An 8,527-nucleotide genomic window follows, 5' to 3' on the forward strand; every position below is an offset into this window, starting at 1 on the left:
CATATCTTCACAAGATTTGGAATCCCTAAGGCTATGGTAAGTGACCGTGGGACTCATTTTGCAACAAGCTCTTAAATGGACTGTTCTCTAAGTTTGGGGTTACTCATAAGATGTCCATAGCTTATCACCCCCAAACTAATGGTCAGATAGAGGTTTCCAATGGAGAAATTAAACAGATTTTATAGAAGATAGTTAAACCATCAAGAAAGGACTGGAGCATTAAATTGGAAGAAGCTCTGTGGGCCTACAGGACTACATACAAGACACCTATAGGAATGTCACCCTATAGGGTAGTTTTTGGAAAACCTTGCCATCTCCCAGTTGAATTAGAGCACAAAGCCTATTGGCCAATTAAAGCATGTAATTTGGATTTTAAAGCTGCCGCAATGGAGAGGAAATTGCAACTGTAAGAGCTAGAAGAAATTCAAATGGAAGCATATGAGAGCTCTATAACCTACAAGGAGAAGACTAAAATCATTCATGACAAGGGAATTCTGAGGAAACAATTTCATGTGGGTTATAAGGTCCTATTATTCAAGGCTAAGTTCAAGTTTAAACATGGAAAATTGAAAACCAAGTGGGATGGGCCTTATCTAGTCACCAAAGTACATTCCTTTGGAATGGTTGAATTAATAGATGAAAAAAGTGGCCAAAATTTGAAAGTTAATGGTCACCTACTCAAGTTGTATCATGAGCACTTCCATCCCCCATGAGGCTACAGGTTGTTTCTTCCACCTTATCTCATGTGCTTTTATTTGCATATTTGAACTTGTTAAGAGAATGAGTGTGGGGGAAACCCTTTTCTGTTACCTTAGAAAAATCTTTGTTCGTTTGTTTTCTTTTAGTTGGTTTTCCCTGTTTGCACAGCTCATTAGTTTTGTATTGAGGACAATGTAAGAGGTGAGTGTGGAGAAGAATGTGGTTGCTGTTGCTATTGTCCTATCTGTCTTGTTTTTCTAGAACCTCCAATCCTAAAAATGTTAGTTTTGTCCATTCTTTCCTTTACCACCTTTCCTTACTTATCTTTTGTTTAGATTTGCATTGAGGGTAATGCAAGGATTAAGTGTGGGGGAGTGATTGTTGTGTATGTCTTTTGTAAAAAGTTTTTCAAAAACCTCAGCTTGCTTCAAGAGTTTTAATGTTACATCTATGATTAATTTTGATTTGGAAATTGATATCATGAAGCGAAATTTTGTAATGCATTGAGATTAAGCATGATGTGTTCTTTAGCCTAAGTGAATGAATATGGAAGACAAAGCCTAGTTGGAAGGATTCTTTGGGCCTTTATGTTCATTTCTGGTGTGTGCATTCACTTATTTCTTATGCTCTCTAGAACTTGTCTTAGTTCTTAATCAAGACCACATGTAACATTTGTATCTCTTGAACATGATTGAGGCATTCATTCAAAATTAACTACTTAGACCAAATGGCCAACCCTTACATGATTTACCCTTTGCTACCCATTTGAGCCTTTTAGTTGAATTTTCCATTCATTTCACTTTCATTTATAAAACCTCTTTCCTACAAGGATGCATATTTCATTTCATTCATTCTTTTTAGAATTCACTAGCATTATGATGGATTCAATTGATGGATTGATATGAGAAAGTGCATACTTGAGCATGGGTGCAAAAGGAAGAAAAAAATTGAAAAAAATGAAAAGAAAAGAAACAAAAAAAAAGAAGATGAGAAATATTAAAAAAAAAAGAGGATTAGGAAAGTTGAAAAGAAATGAAAAAGCAAGAAAAGAAAGTAAAGAAGGAATAAAAGTACCATTGTCCTTTTAGAGTTCAAGATCAAGAAGTTAAACCCTTAATTGAACATTGTTAATGCTATTGAATTCTACACATTGATTTACATACTATCCTCTCTTTCATATGCATTCTTGTGCACCGCCTTCTTACCCTTTACTTTACAAGCCACAAAAGTCCTCTTGATTCTTGAAATGCTTTTGTATTTGAGTGGAGGAGAGGTAGAGCTATTACAAGCATATGGTAGAGCATTTGAACAAGTGAATTGAGTGAAAGAACCTTAAACACTTGTGAGTTGAGTGATATATTGATTCCCTTGTGTGGTCTTCCATATTTTTTTCACTTAGATTAAATTGTATATCATTGATTGATTTCTTTGTATTAGAATGTTCCATGGACTGCTGTTAGTTAAAGAATAATTGTTGGTTGCATTTGTAACTGGAACTTTTGAGCTTGCTTATTCCTTATCTCTCATCCTTCTCTTTCACATTATGTTTAGACCTGATTTGCCTAGGAGTACAAAAGCTAAGTGTGGGGTAACTGATAAGCCTCATTATTTGCATATATTTCTAGCCTTAAATTCATGCTTTTGCCATTTATACTTGCATATTTTGGGTATAATTAGTTTTCATTGTGCATAAGAGTTGGTGAAGGAGGTCGTGAGGTTTTCTTTGTGTTTTTGCATGATTTTATGTGATTTTATTTGTGTGTACTTTTGATTCCTTGTCTAGTGTGAGTTTCAGGGAGCTTCTTCAGCATTTGGCCATTCTGTCTGAGGCGTCATAGCATGTCATCTCAGGCGCCGCGACGGATTTGCCAGAGGACTCTCTGGGATAGGTGCCACGGCGGACCAAGTTTCACAAGGAGCTCAGAGTCACTAATACAAACGACAACGTATTGGTAAGGCACTGCGACAGATGATCATAGGTGCCGTAACAGATGATGAAAATCAGCAATTTAAACCAAAACGCGCGTAACAGAATCTGGGAGGGAATAGAACCAGGTCTTGGAGCTCCATTTCGGTTAGCATACGAATCCTGAACTAATTTTCAGTTGGAAGGCGTTAAATACAAGAAAGAAAAGCATTTAGGGGGGATGGAGGTTTTTGAGATTCAGTTCTGGAAGTTTTCCATCATCATCTTTATCATTAGCTCTCAGCATTTCTGGATTAGGCTGGAACCCTTCGTTCAGATTCTCCATTTCCTAACTATCACCATTACATCATTGTGTTCCTATCCTCCAGCTTGAGTATTTCATCCTCCATGTCCAGCTAAGCTTGAAGGATTTCTAGGAGTTATAATGGAGCTTGAGCTATGGTTAAACAGGGAAGAGTTTAGAGTTTATAAGTGTTTAATTTCAATAACATTTTGATTGTGTTGTTAATCTTTGTTTCTGGATTCAGACTCCTCTTTGTCCATTTCTATGAGTTGAGATTTGGTTAATTGTATTCAGAAGTTATCTTCTTGATTTAAAGGAATGATGTGTGGTTCTTTAGCTAGGTCTAGTTACGGATTTATACATTGTGATTGAATTCTTAAGAAGTATTGGTTAATATTTCTTTTAGAAGTGGCTGAATCTCCATTTTATCAATCTTACCTCATCAGAAATTAATTCAATTAAAGCTCTTAAATTCTGATTGATGCAAGAAAGGCAATGAAGGCAAAGTTATACCTCCGAGGAATCATTCATCTCATTGATGTCCAATCTCAAAACATTCTCCTTTCTGAATCCTGATTTTTGTAGCATTTGATTACATTCTAGAATGATTTCATCTCATTTGCCAATGCATTCACTAATTTCTGAAGGGAATTGAAAAATGCGCAACGAAAAATAAATTTAAAATTTCAATCCCTTGCTTGGATCTACCGATCGTGTTTAAGTCAAGTAGTAAGAAGTATTACCTTCGATGTTCGATTTCTTGGTAGCTTGGTGATTCTGCCGTTCAGGATGCCTCTGCTGTCCTCCTTTGTCGTTCGAAGTCGACAACTCTGGTCGACTTCCTCTACCGGTATCCACACGAATAGCTCTCCAGTCACGAACGACGTGCTAGCGTCTCTTTGTCCGTCTAGGGTTTTTCAAAGAATCCGTCCTCCTTCCCCAATTTTTGGCCGTCTCTTATCTGCAAGTGTTTTCACTCTCTCACTCAAAACCCTAGCTCCTAATATCAAATATATAGGATGCTATAGGTATTATGAATGATATTTAATTTCAAAATTAATCCTAAATTAATTTTGAAATTAATACAATATCAAATATTGCCTAATCAGATAAGAGAACAATTAAATAAATATGGTTTATATTAAATCCGTCTCATAGATTTAATTCACCTATTTATTTAATTCAAAATAAAGATATGACGGAATTAATTTATATAGATTTAATTTATCCTTATAAATTAAATCTAACAATTAATATCTCTTATATTTATATAATATGTATGTATATATATATACGAATTTATATATATATACACGTCCACCCTATATTATTCATTGAATCTGGACATATCTTAGATTCAATGAATCTGGACATCATAACTCGTGTTGGGCTATTTTGTGTGCGACCCTGTAGGCCCATATGAAGTTGGCAGTGGGCCATTAACTATAATGACTCACAAGTCATAAGCGGTCTCTAGCAAGACATCACGACTACCCAAATCATATGAGGATCGTTGAACGATGTAACCTTTCATACAACCATATCACGTCCCTTTTGTCACACGACATTTTGGTCATGGATGAGGCATGGAGAACGTCATCCTCCTATTCATGACCGTTACTTTCTCGATCCCTGAGTAGTCTGAGTATAGAAACGGAACTACCTTTCCATTATAGTATGGCCATACATTTCTCAGACTCACTCATCGAGGGGCCCAGTAATATCTCTCTACGAATGTGAGGGACAAATTCCATCTTGACCATTCACATTCCTCCGCATGAAAAACCACTAAGCCTGAACATAGTCTTTATGATCACTCGGTCAAAAGTGACTTTTGACTAGGTCAAAGCTGAGCGTTTCTCATGTAGGAATCCATGATGATCTCAGGTCAAAGGGCACAGTGACATGGTTTGTATATGAGAGAAGCTTATGACTTAACCCATGCAGCTCTCTCATAGCGGGTTGGTCCAACACCTTGTACTCTTACATGTGCCTATGACTTTAATTTATATCTCTATATATTTTTAAAGTCATACTGGTCTTATTTCATCTCTGCTCCCACATAGATGACCGACCAGGGACATTTAGGATAAATCATAAGTTATCCAAGGATAGTCATCACAGTAAACATGCAAATAATATGATAACGTAACTAATAAATTCATAAATCAACAATGTTCATAACATAATGATTGGCCCCTAGGGCACAATTTCCAACAATTTCTTACCTAAGTTGTGACTTAATCACTTAATAACACTATTGGACTCTTGAGTTCCTTGAGATCAACCTCTGATTGGAAGCTACTTTGCTGCATTCTTAGAGTATTAAATTTGGTTTTAAACGACATAAGATCAGATACCCATCATCGTCCATTATTGTACTTTCTTTAAATCTCTTCAGAAAATGCTTAGAACACTTGCCATTTTTCATACATGGAGATCTAATTGACGAATTACCACAAGGACCATGTGTCATTAAATTAGCAACCAAGTCGTATAAGATTGGGTCCCCCTCCTTGTTTGGGATTTCTGCCAAAATTACTCTATCAATGTCCTCTGGTGTTTTGGGTTTGACTGAAGGATGCAGAAACAGGATTATGTGAGCGTGTGGCAATCCTCTCTTTTGAAATTCAATGGTATATATTTTTGCATAACATGGAAGGGTATAATGTTACTTGTAAAAGTATATGTTGGTGAACATAAAATTTGAGAAACCTTAAACATAGCTGTTTATTTGGTGAATATTTATGTACCTACTTTGATGTTCCCAAATATACTGTCGCTTTGCAAACCTTCATTAATGCCTCAAGTTTTAGCTAGAAAATTCTCGCTAATATTTCTGGTCGGTCTGATGGGTTTAGTTTTTCCTTCTTACAATATCGCCTTATTTCTGGCCATGCTGGATTACATGTGAAAGTAAGGAATAGATCTGGATAGCCATCCCATGCTCATAATGCCATAGCATCTCGATAGTTTTGGTACATGTACCTTGCTCCTCCAGTAAATGATGATGGGAGTATTATTCTTCTCCCTATTGAGGATGGATCTGTTTCTGCCCTCGATATTGCATTAGTAAGACCCTCATACAAGTCCACTCTTAACTCATTTTGATGATTTCTAATGAATCGTAACCTCTCACTCTCCACCATAGAATATCTGTCGACAATAAATTGCTGTAGCAATCTTTTGGAATGTAGCAATGCCGAGATCTCATTCTTTCTACTCATTAGTCTGAATGTAAGGTAATCTCTAATGCTGAGCTGTTTTTTCCCCTTGTATTTGCTAGGGAATATTTGGCATGTTCTATTGCAGGGTCGTACCCATTATCTCCATAGTGGAATATAATTGGGTACTGAAGTAGTAGATAAGCTCTGTGAAGTTCATCAATTCTCTGTAATTGGCCTTCTCGCCTTTCGACAATTATGTCTCTTTTGTAATAAGATCTGTCAAAATGACCCACTATTAATATAGCAATCTCAGAGGATGAGGGAAAATTATACGCTAGGTTGCTTGTATTACTTCTAATGAGACGTATCCTTACATCTTCCTGGCTATTCTGCCTCAGTAGTTTTGTGGCCATTCGGTGATGCTTAACTAATGGGTTGTGATCATTGAGAGAATTTTTAATTTGCTCTACCATATCAATATCTATATCTGAATTTCTTGCATTTCTCCTGCATTACAATGAAGATGGAATTTTTATTGTTTAGGAGAAATGAGTATATTATGGTAGCTCTTAGAGTTGTCTAATGTGTAGAGAACCGTTAAGGAAAAAAATACTTACGATACAGCTGCAATTCTATTTACCATCTCGTTGGCAGTGTCATATATGTAGAGTTGAGAAAAAATGGGCGGGCTCCCTTCTGCTGGAAGTAAACTTCCTATGTGATGATGATTTTGACCAAAAAGTATAAATATGTAAGGCCCCTTGCCATGCAAATTGACAGAGTGATTTATCTTTCCACTTATTGATGTAAAACAGAACATGTTGTTATATGTTCTTATATGGGCTAAGAAATTTTTGGACGCTGGGCTTTCTTTATTAAGAAATAATTTCCTGAATGGCTCTGGTGGTGTTTGAAGGTACAGAACAATAATTTTTCCCTATGAACAGCAAATAGAAAACACTGGGATTACATAAGTAGAAGACCTTTTGACTCTCTCATTGTACCACAGTAACACCTTACAATATTGGCATTCGTATATCAGATCTCCTTCATCAAGATAAAGCAAATTTGTCATATATGGTTGTTGTATCATTTCCTCTTGTGGGACGTTGTCTTCTAAGGGAAGGTATCTTTCACTACTACAAAAAAGTTCATTTTTGTCTCCTATTTTCGTCTGAAATTAAAAACAGACGCATATGGGAGCCCATACTCTTCATTGGGACAAAACAGACGAATATTGCCTCCCACATTCCTCTAGTATACGGACCAGATGAAAAAGGTAGCCTATATTCGTCTGGTCTGTTAGACCAGAGGAATATGGGCTCCCTTTTTGTCCCCCTGCCCCTTACTCCCCCAAAAACTCCCTTCATATTCACCCTTATCTTTCATCAGTTCATCCCTCAGCTCCACCACAAGTTGACACTCCTCACTGTCTCCAAAACCCCCACTGTCTCCAAAACCCCACACTCCCCCTAACTCGCCGTCCGCATTCCCAGCCCCCCTGTCCCCCCATCCCCCATCAAGTGGCCCCACCTGTCCCCAACTCCAGCGTGGTCCCCCCCGCCCTCCCCCTGCATCCCCACTCCCCTATCCCCACCCTATGAACAACCCCACCCCAACCCCGACCCTCGCCCAACCCCTTGTAACCCCTTTTTTTTTTCACTCACATTTTTTTTGGTGTTTCCAGCTCACTTGTGGGCGGTCTGCAGCTCTCTTCATTTTGCATTCTTCACTTCATAAGTAAGTATGATATCTTTTTAAAGATTAATTGATCATATATGTTGCTTATTGTTGTTTGATGAACTGTTGTTGGAATTAGGAGTCTAGCTTGTGATTGTATTTTAATTTAGATTTTTAAGTAACCTGTGGGTAAGGCAGATGCATGTATAATCAATAGAATGGAATTGATTAGTTTTTGATTTTCTGTTATTTAGATGTTTGTTTTCATGATATCTATGAGTTATAAAGAATGAGTTGTTTTAAATATTTTGTTGTAGTAGTTATGGTGTTTGATGAAATGGCTATCTGTATGAATTATATGAATTTGTGTAGGAAACAATTAATAATGATATTAGATTAAATAAATTGGTGAGTTTAAATAGAAAAATATATCTTTTATTTATTGAAAAAAATATTTTTGGATGATGTATTTTATTTGTGAAAATTAATAAAATTTTCTTATGTTAAATTTTAGATAATATTTTCTTATATATTAATAGAATGGATCGTAGTTGGATGAGTGCTTTAAGAACATCTAAGGAGTATGAGGATGGGGTAGAAGAATTTATTGAATTTACTAAAAAGAATGCTTATGACAAAAGTGGAAAGTATTTTTGCCCCTGTGTTAATTGTTTAAATTGGAGACGTTTGACTATTGATGGTTTAAGGGATCACTTATTTTGTGAGGGGATAAATCTTCGATATACAAGATGGATATGGCATGGCAAAAGA

The sequence above is a fragment of the Neltuma alba genome, unplaced genomic scaffold, assembly GCF_004799145.2.
Source record: "Neltuma alba isolate B1F8T4 unplaced genomic scaffold, ASM479914v2 tig00010728_pilon, whole genome shotgun sequence".
NCBI lineage: Eukaryota > Viridiplantae > Streptophyta > Magnoliopsida > Fabales > Fabaceae > Neltuma > Neltuma alba.